This window comes from Micropterus salmoides, unplaced genomic scaffold, assembly GCF_014851395.1.
Source record: "Micropterus salmoides isolate LMB-PRFRI ecotype aquatic unplaced genomic scaffold, ASM1485139v1 Ms_hic_scaffold_19, whole genome shotgun sequence".
Lineage (NCBI taxonomy): Eukaryota > Metazoa > Chordata > Actinopteri > Centrarchiformes > Centrarchidae > Micropterus > Micropterus salmoides.
Genome location: NW_024041039.1, coordinates 21,695,403 through 21,712,507, shown reverse-complemented (window position 1 = coordinate 21,712,507; position 17,105 = coordinate 21,695,403). Strand labels below are relative to the sequence as shown.

At 41.5% G+C, this 17,105-nt stretch overlaps 1 long non-coding RNA gene across 1 annotated transcript; it reads left to right on the top strand.

Annotated features, from left to right (window-relative positions):
• Window positions 1-5: 5 nt before the first annotated feature.
• On the top strand, window positions 6-11,438 carry LOC119910405. Its single transcript, XR_005445625.1, has 3 exons — window positions 6-392; window positions 10,114-10,168; window positions 10,675-11,438. It is a non-coding gene; the product is annotated as an uncharacterized LOC119910405 (long non-coding RNA).
• The last annotated feature ends 5,667 nt before the right edge of the window (window positions 11,439-17,105 follow it).

The following is a 17,105-nucleotide window of genomic DNA, read 5'->3' as shown; positions in this document are numbered from 1 at the left end:
ACGAATTAAAATGTGACGCCTAATACTTCGATAATTATCTTTAATCAATTTCGGGTGCGTGCCTTCCTGCCTAAATAGTCAAGCCCAATTTATTTTTGCGGTTAGTTAGGATGACAACTTTCTTTCATGAAGTGTGAAGAGCGCCATGCATCACACTACAGCTCCCCGTGTGTTTGAAGCTAGTAATAACAGCGGTTTTGGGCGTGCGCACACTGAACCAGCTGTAGGACTGAGTGGAAGCGAGATGAGAATACTAAGCAGGCACCTCATGGCTCAGCATCAGCACCGGGCTGAGTTAGGATTTGCGCACCCTCCAAACTTGGCTTGGGACCTCAGCATGTGAACAGGCTTTGCAGACAGAGGATCCACCTAGAATGTCAGCTCTGAAGAAGGTAAATCTCTCTCTCTCTCTCTTATTAATCTTTGAGCACATCTTTAACTCCTAAAATATAACGTGCAGGATTCAAACATCTTACAGTAAATGAGATAATGTATGCAGTAGTGAGAAAATGGCGTGTGTTTAAGCAGTGTGTTTGCAGGATTTTCTTAGTTGTTTAAGGTAATCAGACTTTTGGACTGTTGGCTTTTTCAAAATGATATTTAAAAAAACCCTTCCATTCAAATTTGTTGATGTATGAGCAGTCATCACAATATACAAAATATAATATGATTTTTGCATCACTTTTGCATTAATTTTGTTCACCTCTCCTCTGCTTTGCCATATGGATGTTGCTCTTGCACTTACATTTATCCCTGAGGAGGATGCTTGGATGTGGACCATGCAGAAAAAAGCCCTTTTAGTACACGGTTAACTTCTCAAATGGATGTTATTCTAGGTTTGATCCCCCCAGACTCCTCCTGTTGTGCACTGTCACGTAATACTGTATGTACCATGCCGACTGTAGTCTCTGTGGGTGGATGAGCTTCACTGTCTGACAGAGCCCAAGCTCAGTGCTGGCAATCCTGAATGAGAGTGGAGCTCCATACAGCTTAACAAAAGAAGGCACTGTAAGAGTTGTGTTTTTTTTAAGAATCAAGGAACTACACAGACCCGTGAAACATGTTACATAATACCTTGCAGTAGACAAGGCATTGAACAGCATAAGCACACTTCCCACAAGCCTTCTGATTAATCAAGTAGTGAGAATTGTACTCCTGTGAATGGGTGATTATTACTGGTGTAGGAATCCTCTTTTGTTTTTGATGTTGCAAGATTAGAAATAGTTAACCGCCTGTTTGTGTAAAAAGCTTGTCATCGTTGCCAGTTGTACACTGACACGTTGTGTCGTTTAAGATTCAGTGCAGTTGCAAGTATTGATGTCTCAGCGCCAATATATTTCCATGACTGAGTGACAAAAAAGAAGTGAAGTTGTAGAGAATGCCTGCTTCAGCACCGCTGCCGAATCGACAGCAAATCTACAGTACTCAGCACACACTGTGAGTGACAAAGTGTTGGCTGCCAGCACTCACATAGTCAGACATCATAATCACAGAGGTGCTAAAAATAGGGGATCATATTCATTGCAATGCTTTAGAAGTTCCGTGGTTGTTACTGCTGTTCACTCTCTAGTTAGACGCTTTTCCAACATCCTCCTCGATGCTGTGCCTTCCTCATTAATACAAAAAGTCTTTATTTTTAGACAGTAGTGGTCAGCCAGCCTTTCTACAATGACACACAGCTGCTTCTGTAAAACTTTGATGTGAAAGTGATGATCTTTTTCATTCTCTAGTCTCTGAAACTAAGGGTTTAGTTCATACATGGAAGCTGCACTTTCTGCCATAGTAACAAGCTTGTTTTATTTCGGGTCATGGATAAGTGTCCCATGTTCATTCATTATGCAGGTGGCATCAAGTGCTATAGAGCAGTGGTCGTGCCGCTAAGCAGTCAGGAGCAAATGCATTTTTCAATAATAAGGAGGGTAATTGACAGCATCTTTGTATGTGTGAACAGTGCATTGCCTGGATGTGGCTGTGCAATATGTATGCATATGTAGCTTGTCTATACTGAAAGCAGAGGGAACCTGGGGGGGTGGGGGTGTCAAGTGAGAAATACATGTTACCTCTGTAAGTCCTTATGTGACTGAAAAATAAACTTGTCATCTTCCCAGCTTTGGGAGGGGGGGCCTTTCTCCTCATCCACATCACCCCTTCTGATTTAAACCAGGAGACTAATCAGTCTTTCAGTGAAAGCCTGATGATTCATATGAGATGGAGAAATCTTTACTCATCCTACCAGGCAGGCAATTTCTTTACATAAAAAGATGAGAGCCCAATTTAAGCTACCACTTGCGTACAAAGAATAAAGGACAAAAAAAACTAATTGGAAACTGACTCTATTTCCACTCAGAAGCACTTTGGAATTGAAGGTAGCTTGTCTCAGGATATTTCCAATGCTGCTGTCAAATTGCTTGCGTGCCCAGTGGGCACACACATACAGTACATGCCGACACGAACAGACTCTCACAGACTTGTCAATGGGAAGCTTGTGTGGACTTTGCCTACTTGGCAGTGACACGATAACGCACTCTTAATCTGTTTGAAGATGCACAGAAAACATGAAGCGCTACATTCACGCATGTGGTGATGTCATTTTGGTCTACAGGGGAAGAGGAGCAGTGGTGAATGGAGAGTAGCCTGACTAAAAGTAAATGTTGAAACATTCAGCAGGCTCTTTTTTTATTCACCCACTCATCGTGACAGAAGTGTTTCTGCTTTTTCCCTCCATGTCCCATTCTTCTTATCCTTCTTCTCTCTCACTTTAATAATTTCTATTACCTTACCTAGTCATGCACATGCATCTCACTCACTTTCTTTCTCTCTCTCTCCCTCTGTCTCTGTATTTCCTCCCTTTTATGTGTCCTTTCCCTAACTACACCTGTAACAGTCTGGCTTCAGTAGAGGGATGCAGGGGGAATGGAAGGGATGGATGGGACTGCATTTGATGAATCTAATAATGCATGAGAACCAAGTGTGTGTACATTATATGCAGCATGTGAGTCTTTGTGTGTGTATGTAGGTATGGCGCATACCTATGCACCAATACTACTGGGTTAATAACCTTTGTCCTGTGGTGGTGGGCACACATCTTCTAGGCATGTAGGCTGTCATTGCATTCTCCCGGTGATACTGTTACCGCAATAGCTGCCAGATTGCCCTTAGTCAGATGTGACTCATTACAAACCCATTAGCAAGCTGGTATACTATCTGTAACCTAATATAGTTGCACAGACAGTTTGATCCAGTTTGTAATACCATCATTTATGATGATTTTACCAGGCTGCCTATGTCAGGCAGACTAGTACATTTTACTTTCCTTTCCTTTGAAAGTCAGCACAGCAGAGAGACGCGCATGTCTTTTGGTGGCTGTGTGCATTTGAAACTCGGTGACTGGGGACAAACGTGAATCATCTCATGGGGTAAAAGCAATAGGCTAAGACATTTGTCCCTTAAGGCCCGCTGTGTTAACACTTTGTCAAAATGTGAAATGTGAAACTAATGCAAGTGCAAGACCCCGTACAACTCCAAGTGTAGTTATGGTCTCCCATGTAGAGTATGAGTCCTAACAGTATTGCCGTTGGCGAAAGGCCCAGCTCTTTCACAACAGAGTCTTTACCAGACCCTTTAAACCGAGCAATGAACTTGAATACATCGGCTTAATAAAATAGTCCACTCTACTAAAGGCAGAAGAATTTTTCTTAGAGATTTGATTAAGCTCCAGAGAATTTCTTTATGCTTTAATCGTCCTAATGTGGTCAAGCTGTTTAACATAAATGCTGTATACTGCTGCTGTCACGATTATGGTGCACGTAGTTGGGTTTAACATTTGGAGAGCTAACTGTGGCTCATTTTCATTATCCCTGTCCAACTTTAGGGATATGCTGAGTGAATGGCACTCTTATAGGCCATTCTTATAGATGATTTCTTAATGCTCCACCCTTGGATTTTAGGTAAAACTGTGACCTCTATACAACCCTGCAAACACATTGCAGATGCACTGTTTTCCTCCATGCATGAGCACCTGGAGCAGATCTCAGCTCCACCTTTTACCTTTCATGTGCATGCCTACCCATGTTCTAAATAGGTGAAATAAAGGTTGTACATTTGTTTGCTGCCTGCCTGTGTCCTACAAGAGCAGTAATCTAACAGAAAAACTATGAGTTAGGAGCCACATGGTGCGTGTTTTAGAGAGATACATTTGGACACAAAGTTTTGTGAAACTTACTCTTGTAATTTGTTACTGACACAGTGTTAGAGAGGTGTTAGTTGAACGCAAAGTTCATTTTTTGAGGCCCTAGTTTGTGGTATTGTACTATTGGAGCATTATGGTGAAAGGCTCCTAATATTTTGTCTAATTCTGCGGATCTCTTTTAGTTATTGCTGGGGTGAGTGGTCACAGTGTAAAACTTATCTTCTGCTCAATCTGCACACCACTCATTTGATAAATTTGCCTGGCTAAGAAGGGATCAGACAGCGCTTAAGGCAGACAGGAGGAGCTTTGAATTGCATTGGAGTTACTCCACTTCGCCTCCATCCTGTCAGATTTCCATTAGCTCACCAAGAGTTGCACTCTACCCCACAGCAGCAGGCGCCAAGAAATCCTATTATACACTGCTACTTGTGATAATTGCTTATACCTAGCAGTAATAGTGTGTGGTGTTGGGTGGTGTGTCTGTATGCTTGCGTGGTGGTTGTGTATGTTCATGTGCCCTGTATGTAGACAGCAGTTTGCTTTGTGAGCGTCCTGAATCGCCACTGGGACAAGAGAGGTTCCTGTTGACCGCTCTCTGCCGTGGACAAACTAGGCTGTGTTGCCCTGAGCCTCATATCATGCAGAGCCATTAAATGAACCTGGTGCACTGAAGCCTGACTTGTTTGGTGGCATGTACACCAAAGTCTAGTATAACTAGACTGACAGGTTTCACACATACTCACACCTTCACATACTGTACATACACTGTGGTCACTACTCTGAGAAAAATCTTAAGTTCAGCAACAAGAAAAGACTACTTTACTTGAACTTTTTGATGCCGTAACTTTCAGGAGCACCAGTTTGTGCAGCAAGTTAAATCAGAGAGGCTATTTCTGATCCTCACTCTCCAGTCTCACGAGGCGGGCTCCATCAAACTGTAGATAAAACAATCTCCCAGACAAATGGACTTTCAGGGATAGAGTAATCAGCACTTTTGTATTTAGGGACATTTTCAGAGAGCTGATATGAGAGAGAAAAGTTTTTTCATGGACTCAAATGGCGTGTGACTCACCTGAGTCAGCCCATTTGATTGTTCATCTCCCGTTAATGAGCATTCATTCGGTTGTTTCTCTCTTCTTCTGCTCCTGCCTCAACAGTCTTTGTGGTTGTCTCTCTTTACTGCTCTTGTACGGTAAGTATACCTCTGTTAAAAGAGGCAAGTAGCCCAATGCTTTGTGCAAGACATGTGACTGTATATAAACCAACAATCAAACAGCTGTAAACAAACAAAAGCTAGCCTAGAAGCTCATCTTGGTTTTATGTGATGAATCATTCTAGTGACTGAAGTTTATGCTATAGTGGATATGTGATGCCACACTGTAGTGCAGAATGATTTACTATATATTGAATGGACTTTGATGACTTCATATTACATTACATTGAGCTGATGCTTTTATCCAAAGCAACTTATAATTGCTATATATGTCGCACGCCTCTGGAGCAACTAGGGGTTAAGTGTCTTACTCTGGGACACATTGATGGATGTGTCACAGTGGAGAATTGAACCCGGGTCTCTCACGCCAGGGGTTCTAAAAATGGGGTCCCCAGCGAAAAGGGGAATACTCAATTTTATCCATAAGTAGCAGAGAATGTCTGATTATTTTGGTCATGGGTTTCATACACAATATGTTATAAAACATCTAAAAGCAAAAATCCTCTTAGATGGGGGACCCTAGGACAAAGTCTTATCAAATGGGGGTCCATGGTCTAATTTGTGTTAGTTTAGGGGTCCCTGATTAGAAAAAGTTTGAGAATCACTGTCTCACACCAAAGGCATGTGTCTTATCCACTGTGCCATCACCACCACATGTAAATGTGGGAATGTTATGTGATCTTTATTCTCATAACATTCTGGAACAAACATACTTGAAATACAGAAAATGAAATGTTAATAATTCCTTCATTAGCATTTGCTTCTTTTTGTAGCCTGCTTAATGACCAAAATAGTATACTTAACTGTACTATTACCTCGTTCATTTCCAACCCATAAGCCACGAAAAATGTACAGTAGATGTAACAGGGTGGGAAGATGGATAGTTACTGCACTGAATCCCTTTGCTTACCGCCTCAGGCTACAAGAGAATGACTACCAGTCCAATTGGAAGAGCATGATTGTAAACTCCAACAACATTGCCAAATGGAGCCTTTTATTAACTGACTGACTCAATGGGGTTTGAAGGCTCATTCACAAGATTGGGCCTGTAGTCCTAAGGGCACTGCTTTGTCTTCGAGGATCTATTTTTTCCTCTGACTGATTTCTTTTCACTGGGCCAAAAACTGCAAAACCGTTCAATTAAATATTGACTAAATGGGAGATTATAATTCATTAGGTTTTGATATAATCAAGGTTATTTATTTCATGGATGGCTAGTCTTTGTATATTATCAGGCTAGCTGTACATTGTCATTTGAATGAAACCCGCTAATCAAATCTATGAGTAATGTAAGAAAACAAATTTGTTCAAATACCCAAAATATCATTTGTTGTATTTCCACTTGTCCCAGTTATGTGTCCATGTGTCTTGCTTAACTGTCTTGTTACAACATGGTGACATAAATCCTCTCTTGTGCTCATCCCAAGATAAGCTTAAAAAGACAAAGAAACGGATTCCTAATGCATTTTCCCATATGAAATCAGACGCCTTACCTCCAGACTCCAATCCCTTTAAAGCGTAAATAAGAGGCAAGTGACAGCTCTGTGTATCTGAAACACTGAAGAGTGTCCCTGACAGTTCGTTTTCCACACTCCTCCAGTACAAACCTCTGCCAGCCATCCAGCCAGCCAGCCAGCATCAATTATAACTGTACATCATGCAGCTGGTTGAGTCATTACAAGTCAATCATTGTATTTCTCATTTCTGCAGAGAAATCTATTTTTATCTACCGCACAACTTTCTTCATCACTTCTTTACTGAATAGTATGTTGCTGCATATCATAGAGAGCATCTTATATCATAGAGTGATATGCGTAGCAAAAGGATCCAAGAGCAGACACAGGATTAGGATGAACAGAGGATTTATTGAAAGAACGATGGTAGTAGATTCTGGTGCGTGGTTGCAGAGAGCGGGCAGGCAGGCAGATCCACAACTTCAAAAACAGGCGGGCGAGCAGGGCTTTCTAAAGCAGCGACCCCCTAGGACAAAAAACACACATTAGACGAAGGTATTATGAGCAGAGGAAAAACACTAAACAGAGTGTTGGCCTGACTAGTAGTTTACCACTCAGGTGAACAGATGATCTGGCGAATACTGAAGAGAGGAGCCGGGTATAAATCAGCGGTGGTGACGAGTAGATGAACTCCAGGTGTGTGGAAACTCCAGGAACTCTCGCTGGCCCGACAGTGTGTTGCCACAACCATAACCAGAGACAGACAGCAGACAAACAGACACTCAGGGAAGGGAGAAAAAACAACAGGACACACTAGGAACTGGGAAGGATGGGTTGCCAGATCACCACACAGAGAGTACTTTGATGAAAAACAGACAAAATGATGAGACAAAAAGATGTGCAGCAAATTTTTCTCATAAGAAGTCACTACAGTAACAAATGCAATTTCTTTCTTTTGTCATGATCAGTTTCCTTAAATTCAGCATATAGTTCTCCCTTATATTGGAGTACAAGAGCACATGGCAGCAACCTAATGCATTTAGGCATGTAGACGTGGTCAAGACAACTTGCTGAAGTTCAAACCGAGCATCAGAATGGGGAAGAAAGGGGATTTAAGTGACTTCTAACGTAGCATGGTTGTTGGTGCCAGACGGGCTGGTCTGAATATTTCAGAAACTGCTGATCTACTTGGATATTCACACACAGCCATCTTTTAGGGTTTTCAGAGAATGGTCCAAAAAAGAGAAAATATCCACTGAGCAGTTGTGTGGACGAAAATGCCTGAATGTTGTGGCTGACTATGTCCATCCCTTTATGACCACAGTGTACCCATATTTTGATGGCTACTCCAGCAGGATAATGCACCATGTCACAAAGCTCATATCATCTGAAACAAACTTCTTGAACATGACGAGTTCACTGAACTCCAATGGCCTCCACAGTCACCAGATCTCAAGCCAATAGAGCACCTTTGGGATGTGGTTTGACAGGAGATTCGCATCATGGATGTGATGTGACAAATCTGCAGCAACTGCGTGATGCTATTATACCAATATGGACCAAAGTCTCTGAGGAAAGTTTCCAACACCTTGTGGAAAATATGCCATGAAGAATTAAGGCAGTTCTGAAGGCAAAAGGGGGTCCAACCTAGTACTAGCAAAGTGTAAACAATTTTTTATCAGTTTGATGTTGACAGAAAAGAGCATGTATACATGTAGCCTACTTATAAGACAAGACCATGACAAGACCAGTCAACAATGTCCTGTGGAAACCATTTATCTCTAAAACAAAGAAAAGGTCACAGAAAAAGTAAGATACAGATTAAGGACAAAAATATGAAAAGATTTGCACGAGGCCCAGTTACTCTAAGCAGTCAAACAAATCTACTACGGAATCACACCAGAACAAGTTTAAATGGAAGGTGACCAATAGTTGACCAAATACTAACAACAAATGCACATTCTGAAGTGTTTGTATAATGGTAGAATTACCTCTTAATATGCTGCTGGTAAAGTAGAAAATGAGACTGGATGACATGAGTCTGTGCTTGAGGCCCTCCTCCTGTATGAATGATGCAGTGGGTTGATATCTCATTGAATGTCCCTTAGAGACAAGCCATTAGGGTTCATTTCTTTTCTTTTTTTATTCCTCTCTCTTTTCAAAAGGTACATTTTTATATGTGCTCCTCTCTTTAATTAAAAGAGACACTTATCTGATCGGTCCAATCCCAGAGAGTGGTAAAATAACTGTGAGAGACCGAGGAGCCTGAGATAACAGGTGCAAATGTAAAGGAATGTTAACAATATCAGGAGGGAAAATGGAGTGGAAAGAAAGAAGAGGAGGTCTGTCTATATTACAAAAGTCATTTTGGACAACAATGAGCCTGTCAGTCAGACACAAGAACAAAGAGGCATTGATAACACCTGGTGAGCCACCTCCGCATCGCTTTCTCATTTATTTTGGTTCGCTGGACTTCTTTCTAATAGAAATTCAGCATGTTTTTGTGTTGTGAACACCAATAATGGCATTCAGCGTCACAGGAACGCTTAACAAAACTGTTATTATGCTAAAATCACCTGTCTTCTGTTCACTTACACAAGACAGGTGACGATAAAACTTTTGATCGATTAAATTTTCAGAGAATTCCTCACAGACTAGATTATAAGCATGCATTATTGATTAGTATGACCGCCTCGGGGCTTGTGAGCAGTGCAATAATTGGCTGTTGTATTTGCTGCTACAACTTCCTGGCATAGCAAAGCTGCTGAGGGAGCAGAGAAAGCTTGTACAATTGGCCCGCTGATGTGACCACACCAGATTGACTGATAACATTGCCCTCGCACCCATATCAGTCGAGTAATATTTTATCTCCATGCTGCTCCAATGGATTGTTAGCACATCATCGTTTCCCTCACACACCATTTAGGCCCCCTTTGACTGTTTGTAGATTTAATCAGAGACACGCAGTTGAAAATGAACCTTCCACATACACACTTATCCACACCGAGACCATCATTTAGTGCTCCACTGCTCAGATCACAGGGCGGAAGAAAAGGGCTTAGATAAATATGGGAGCAGCTCCTTTTGATGCAAATGGTGTGAGAAATGGGTGCCTGTTGCTACTCTGTAATTGTGGGTCACAGCATGGCTCAGTGCTTTTCCTCTGAGCTCCACCTTGTGTATCTGCTTTGAGGCTGCTGTGATATTAACATCTCTCCCTCTCTCCCCCAACCCCTTCCTTTGTTGTTTCTTGGAAGGTGTTGCCAGGCATACTGCAGAAGCATTGCTGCATCTTACCAGACAGGAACACAGGTAAGGACCAAACAGATGTGCCCTCTCCACTAAAAACTCCAGTCACACACAGCGCTGTGACATAGGAGAGAGCCAGTCAGTGGGAGTAACGATGGGTAGTGATGCTGGGGAATGGATGCTTAGTGGGTGGGTCACATTTGTGCGTCTTCCTGTTTTTGTGTGTGCTCTGAACATCTGTAAGCTCACACCTCATCTGCTGGCTACACGCACACTTCGTGACTGGTGATTTTCCCATAGTTTTGTTATTTAGTGATTTTCCCCTGTCGTCACTATGTGGCCCCAAACTGATGCCTTTATTGTTGCGATTCTTACTATACAGTTGTTCTTTTGTTGCTGCTACACAATGTTACCGCCAGATAAAATTAACACATTTCAAAAGCATCTAAAGTCATATGGGGTTCTCTGTGTGGTCTTATTTTCTCCACTTACATGTCAGAGGGAGGGAAAGATTTGGGGGCAGTTGTTGCGAACTTGTGATCATGACAGGCTTCTTAACATCATTGCAGGTGTGAAGAGGTTGCTGATGAAATTGAAGAGCAGGGAGATATACTCAGGTACCTGGCCGCAGTCCTCACATTAATGACTTCTACTTTTCTGTGCGTTCACTTTTGGCGCCTCAGCCTCTCTAACTTCTCGACTGCAATGAGACTGCATGCATATGGGCTGCCACACCATCCATCCCACTAACAAAACCTCACTAATGCTGCTCCGCCATTTGTCATCTGCCTTCTGCAGTGCCCTCTGTTTTGCGCTTTGTTCTGCAAACCGTGCAAGACTGGTGTCTACCTTTAAAATGCTATGTTTTTCAGGCTCGTGGCTAGAAAGCTAATAGCAAGGGCGCAGCAACCTTGGCTATGAAGAGACATTTGGAAACTTGTTACGAGGTGTTGGAGTTATAACTGGTTAACTGTGAGGCATTTCTCAGCATGAAATTAATTTTTAATAGGGCATATGGGCAAGCTTATGTGCACTTAAGCAGATAACAAACTTGACAAACCTGTAAATCAGTAGTTTTACTGTTATTTTAAGCATAAAAGTTCTATAAGCCAGACCTGGACCAAATTTTAATCCACTCTATTTATCTCTCTATTTAAAAGGTGCCAGATGGGTGGGGCTTGCTGTTATGAAACAATCCTCTTTTGCCTCACAAGTCAAATCAATTACAGAAAATTGTCTGAAGACATTTACAAATGTTAGCTTAAGTTTTTGTGGAATATTTTACAAAACTTTTCACAAGATTTCCCCCCACTGGATAAGTTGCTGTGTGTTTAGTTGAGATGGTTGTCAAATACTGCATGAATATGGAGGACCCATGGGTGCACCTCTCGACTGGTCTTAGAACAAGGTGTTCTGACAGAGTGGACACTTATTAAAGTAACCTTATAATAACCTTACGAATATGGATGTGCAAAGCTCTGAAACTTTTCCACGGATATTTTAGCAGACACTGGTCTGGAATAGAGCTAGATGTAGTCTTATTTCATGATGTGTGTGTGTGTGTGTGTGTGTGTGTGTGTATAGTGTATGCGTGTGAATGTTGAACAAACAAAATCAGTTTGACTGCATTTGCTTTCAAATTCCATGTAATTTTTCAAAAACCTTCCTCCTCTCTGAAAATATCTTTATTCTAATAGCTTGCACTGTCAAGAAGACACAGTGCATGACACTTCTTTTCAACACTCAGCAGTGGTGCATCAAAAAAATTCTGATTTTGTCAAACTACTTCCACCGAAGTTCATAGATCCTCATTCATCCATCTCAAATTCAAGTTGGAGCTTTTGCTGAGCAATTTCAGCATTGCACAGTGTCACAGTTGCTAACAACCTCAATGCCCCCAGTAGCTTCTGTATTTATAATGTGTGCCATGGCAACACAGTTTGTGGTGTCAATAGATGCAAAGACTGTGTTGTGTCCATTTTTAATAAGCATCTCTTCTATGTACTGACTGGATGATGTAGCACTGTTGTATTTGCATATGCTAAACAGATGACATGAGTTAACACCAGCACTGGAAGAGGATTCTCATTAGTGAGTTCAGTAGAATTGTGTCAGACCTGGGTCTGCCTAAAGACAGACATGAGTTGAAAATTGTAGTGTAAGGCTTGAGGAAAGAGAGGGTAGAGTAAGATGAGTGGAATATCTTGAAAATGATGAAGAGCAAGTAAGATTAGGGAAGACTTTGAAAGCAATGGCCATGAAAAGATTGGTATCTTCTGCTGGTGAATGTGATAAAGAAGCTACATTGTGTGTGTGTGTGTGTGTGTGTGTGTGTGTGTGCATGGGCTCTGCTCTACTGCATTGAGTGAGGAGTGCCCTCTCCTGGTCGGTTTCCCAGCTCTCACAGTTCCATCTCCTCCTCAGAAACACTTGCCTCATCCGCTCCCCACTCCCCGCTTCTGTTTCTGAGATTCAAAATCTTGTGCATAGAAACTGGAGGGATGAGGCTTATCATAATCTTACACTCTCTCTGTTATCAGTGTGTCCCTCTGCTCCTAATGTACTCCGCAAGCGGAACCCTTTGTGCTGATGAGCACTCATCATTTCTATGCCACAAATTCACTGACTATTTCTATTTATAGACACTAATTAATGTGTGAATATTTCACAATTCTGTTGCCATTTTTCATGTCAATGCTGAATTTCTGGCATCATATTATGATCTTTTCCTGTCCCCCACTCATAGCCACTCTCTCTATCATTTTGGGAAAATGTAACTAGTAATTTTTTAACCTTAAGATTTGTATATCATGTAATGATACTGACTTCATGTTCACATCCAATGAATGAGCAGCAGGGTAGTTTTGTCACAGAGACCAAGAGATTTAAAGATCAGAGTGACAGTGTCTCACATTGCTTATGCTACAATTATACCATAAATGCAAAGGTGCTATAAAGAGACATGCTGACTGCTGCATTCTGGGAAACCCTTCTATCATCCTTTGCAGTATTTGGACACTTCTGTTTTGTATTCATGGCCTTAAATCCTCATCGATTTTGTCTCTCCCGAGTCTTACAACCCACCTCTACACACACACACACACATAAACATACACAAACATTTCCCATTGCCTCCATTTACAATTCCCATGTGTTGTACTCGTGGTATCTCCAATTGTTGCAAAGAGTTAAATTCAGGCATGACAAAATCACAACAATTCTTGTCCTAGTTAAAGTTGTTTTTAAATGGAAAATGACCAGGAACAGCATTGACGTCAATGCTGCTGGTAAAAAAAAAAAAAAGTTAATAAACAGATTTCAGTGATGGCCAAAACAAGTGGCAAAATGGCAACTATCCAATCAATACTGTATAATGACAGTTCAGGAGCGAGATATATTTTTAAAAAGAGGATAAAGTATCATCAGCCTGATTCAGGATTTTGTCAATAGGAAAAACTTAAGACTATAAAAGACTTGATAGGACTGCAGAATGTTCAGATGTTCAAACACTGCACATCTCAGCACACAAGTGTTAGCATCACGTCATAGTGACATTTGGATATCATTAAGCTCAATATCAAATAATGTATTTGATAAATATATTTCATAAATATCAACAAACATATAATGAACAAATTGTCTTACTGTCCCAAACTGTCAAAAGTTTTCCATCATGAAAATGTAGCTTGTTAGCTCAAATGCTAGTACGGTAGTTGTTGGGTTACACTCACAAAAAAATGTGTCTTTAATTAGCTAATGTACCACTCCTGCTGTGAATTTTGTGTCAACATAATGTGGAAAGGTTTGTCTGAGGACATGAGCGTTTAGGGCAAGATGCCCTTTGTCAGTGTGTATTCTGGCAAATTCACATGGGTGGGTTAATTATAGGTGACCTCAACCAGCACAAGTACACCCCAACAGGGGAAGCCACATGCTCCAGCATTGAGACCGTTAAGATGCCACAGAGAGGTTGTAATAGGGATAGCATCCTTTTCCAAAGGGAGATGTATTTGATATTCTTCCTTGATACCCTCATTTCAATGGGATGAATGAGAAGATTTAATTTGTGTAGGGCTGCGGTGATTCCTCGACGCTGCATCCGGTGTGGGATTATCCCGGACAAGCTCCAGCTACAAGACCGCGCCTTTGACCGTCTCAAGTTTGGCACGTACTTCTCGGTGAGCTCTGAACTGGAAACAGCTTCACTGCAGCACAACTGCTGTCCACGAATACGTGAAGCAGCACGAACACGTGAAACTAAAGTATCCCGGAGCACTTTGTCTAGACGGCAGCACCGTAAATCGTGATTACTTTCTGTTGCCACACAAGCACGGTACATTATCAGCACGAGGACACGTATTTCTTCATTGCCTTCATGTTAAAAGTAATTTCTGCCCCGCTGCTGTCATGGTAACGGCTGTTTCATATTTTCTGTTTATTTAACGGCTACGAATCAGCGAGAAAACAGCTGATTAATTACAGACAATCTGTGACTGTCTGGACAGTCTTGAGTCCTTTCAGGTGTTCACTGATGCAGAAATACATTTGATTATCATACTGCATTACTTAATATTTAAATAATTCCATGTCAGAAACATTTAAAGTTTTAAGTAAAGTAGCCTAATTAATGTCTGTTGTTATTATTATTATTATCACAACACATCAGTGACGTGGAAATTTGATTCATTTTAAGATTTGCTGCTATTGTCATTATTTTAATGTGCTTCATCAGGATGATTGAATAAAATATGTTTTTGATATTTATTTTGGATAAATTGGTTTGTTAATTGAGTAATAGGCAACTTTTCTTTCTTTAGAATAAACAAAATTAGTCGTCAGATTAATCGACTAATCGAAAAAATCATAGACTTGAAAGATAATCGATATGTACAGCCCTAAATTTGTGTGTTTCTTATGAAGTAATTTTTCATGTTTAACTGTAGCCTACTATCATGAGACTCTGTCTGGAAAGGTTGTGGCTCCCCCCTGTTGGGATGGAGTGGTTGCTGGTTGCAGTCATCTGTAATTAATATTGATTGTGAAATTGCCAGAATACATGCTGAAGAAGTGTGTCTTGCCTGAAACATAAACATCAACAATGCAGGCAATATTAAAAAGTCAAATTGGAGTGTGGTCCAAGTCTTTGTTTTTATTATTAACTACATTAAGGATCCTGCAGCCAGTCTTCAAGGTCTAATCATGAGTTGAACATGTTGTGAGGACATGTTGCCATGGAAACAAGTTGTCAGGAGGACTCAAGGGATAACGAAGAAATGTTGAGATGGAGAGAGATGGAAATCATAACACATTATTGGGGAATTGCTCTTTTATGTCCTCCCGAGAACCACATTTCCTGTTAATACTGCCTGTGTCTGCTGTCTGAAAAAAAGTTTTGGTTGTGTCCTCATCCAGATCCACGTGATGTCCCCAAACTAGTCTAATGGGTCTTCTCTTTACCTTACTTAGCCTCTGTCCTGAGTCACAGCGCGTCCGTCTTATTGCTTCACGTGACTTGCCCCAGCCTCCCCCTCCCGCTGTGAATCTCACTGACATGGGAGTGAATCAGCTGCTCCTCTATTAACTGGAGTAATTAACGGGCGAGCTGTTGCTTTCCCTCTGAGTGTATCACAGCTTGCTTTTGTAAATGCATAAACGCACATTGTACATAGACACCCTGTTAATCAACACACTTGCACACATGCACACTAGATATCAATCTGTAACAAAAAGAAAGACATCAAGGGATAGCCTGTCTACTTCTGATAGCTCTCAGAGGCCTTGATGCCAACTCCGTATGCTCTTCATACCAAAAAGGAGACACCCATAGAGAACTGCGGGACTGTATTAGAAAGATATAACGCATAAATAATATGTACGGACTGCATGAGCAAAAAAAAGATGATGACGGTGGAAAACAAGACAGAAGAATGTGGGAATGAGTGAGAGCTAGTAAAGCAGAGTAAAGTGAGGGGATAGAGTGTGTGTGTGTGTGGTTCATAATTTTATATCCCAGTGGGGATTTTAACCTGAATGCAAACCCATCCCAAAAACTGAGGTCCCCATGGGTGAGAGACGCCTTTTGAGGGTTAAGACTTGGTTTTAGGGTTTAGGTTACACTTTGGTTACGGTTAGGGTAAGGGTTAAAGTTAGGCATGTAATTATGATGGTTGAGGTTAGGGTTAGGGGCTAGGGAATGCATTATGTCAATTAGATGTCCCCACAGGGATAGAGGAACAACCGTGTGTGTGTGTGTGTGTGTGTCTGCTGTGGGCCCTTAGGAGCTCTCCTCATGTCTGCTAAACTCTGGACTGCTGTAGTAGATAATGAGTCTTGCACTATCTCTCCTCCTCAGCCATCCCTACTCTCTTCTGTTAGTCTGTGTCCCCCGCCTCCACACACCCCCTCCCCCTCCCCAACTCTCCTCCTCTGCACTCCCTCCAGCACCGCCAAGGCGTACCCACTGAACTGTTACAAGAGTGGGAAGCTCTGAAACGCGGCCTCTTCCTCCAGGCCGCTGTCTCTGTGCAACCGGACAGCCGCAGCAACAAAATTGATTGTAAACAAATATGACACAGAAGCATAATGGATTAGAGGTAAACTCAGCGATACTTTTTGAACAGCTCCCACGCAGTATGAGAGATCTCTAAAATAGGCCATGCTGGTCAAGGTGCAGTTTAGTGGAATATTCATGATATAGTGCCTGTAGACATTTTGAGAGCACTGAAGTTGAGATGAGCAGTGGAACATGACGGTTTGTTTTTGTATCAGGGTGCAATGTCATTGTTTGACCACTGTTTATTTGTGTGTGTATTTGCACATACTTTGTATGGGAATGCAATACTTAGAGATAGCGAAATGTGTGTGATGCTCTGATGATCTATTATAATCACTGACAAGGTAAAAACTCTCGCCCCCTGGTGGCTGGTTGAAGTATAGTAAACCCTCCCCCTCAGTGTTAGCAGATGGGACATAGGCCAAACAAGAAAATTAAAGTACACAG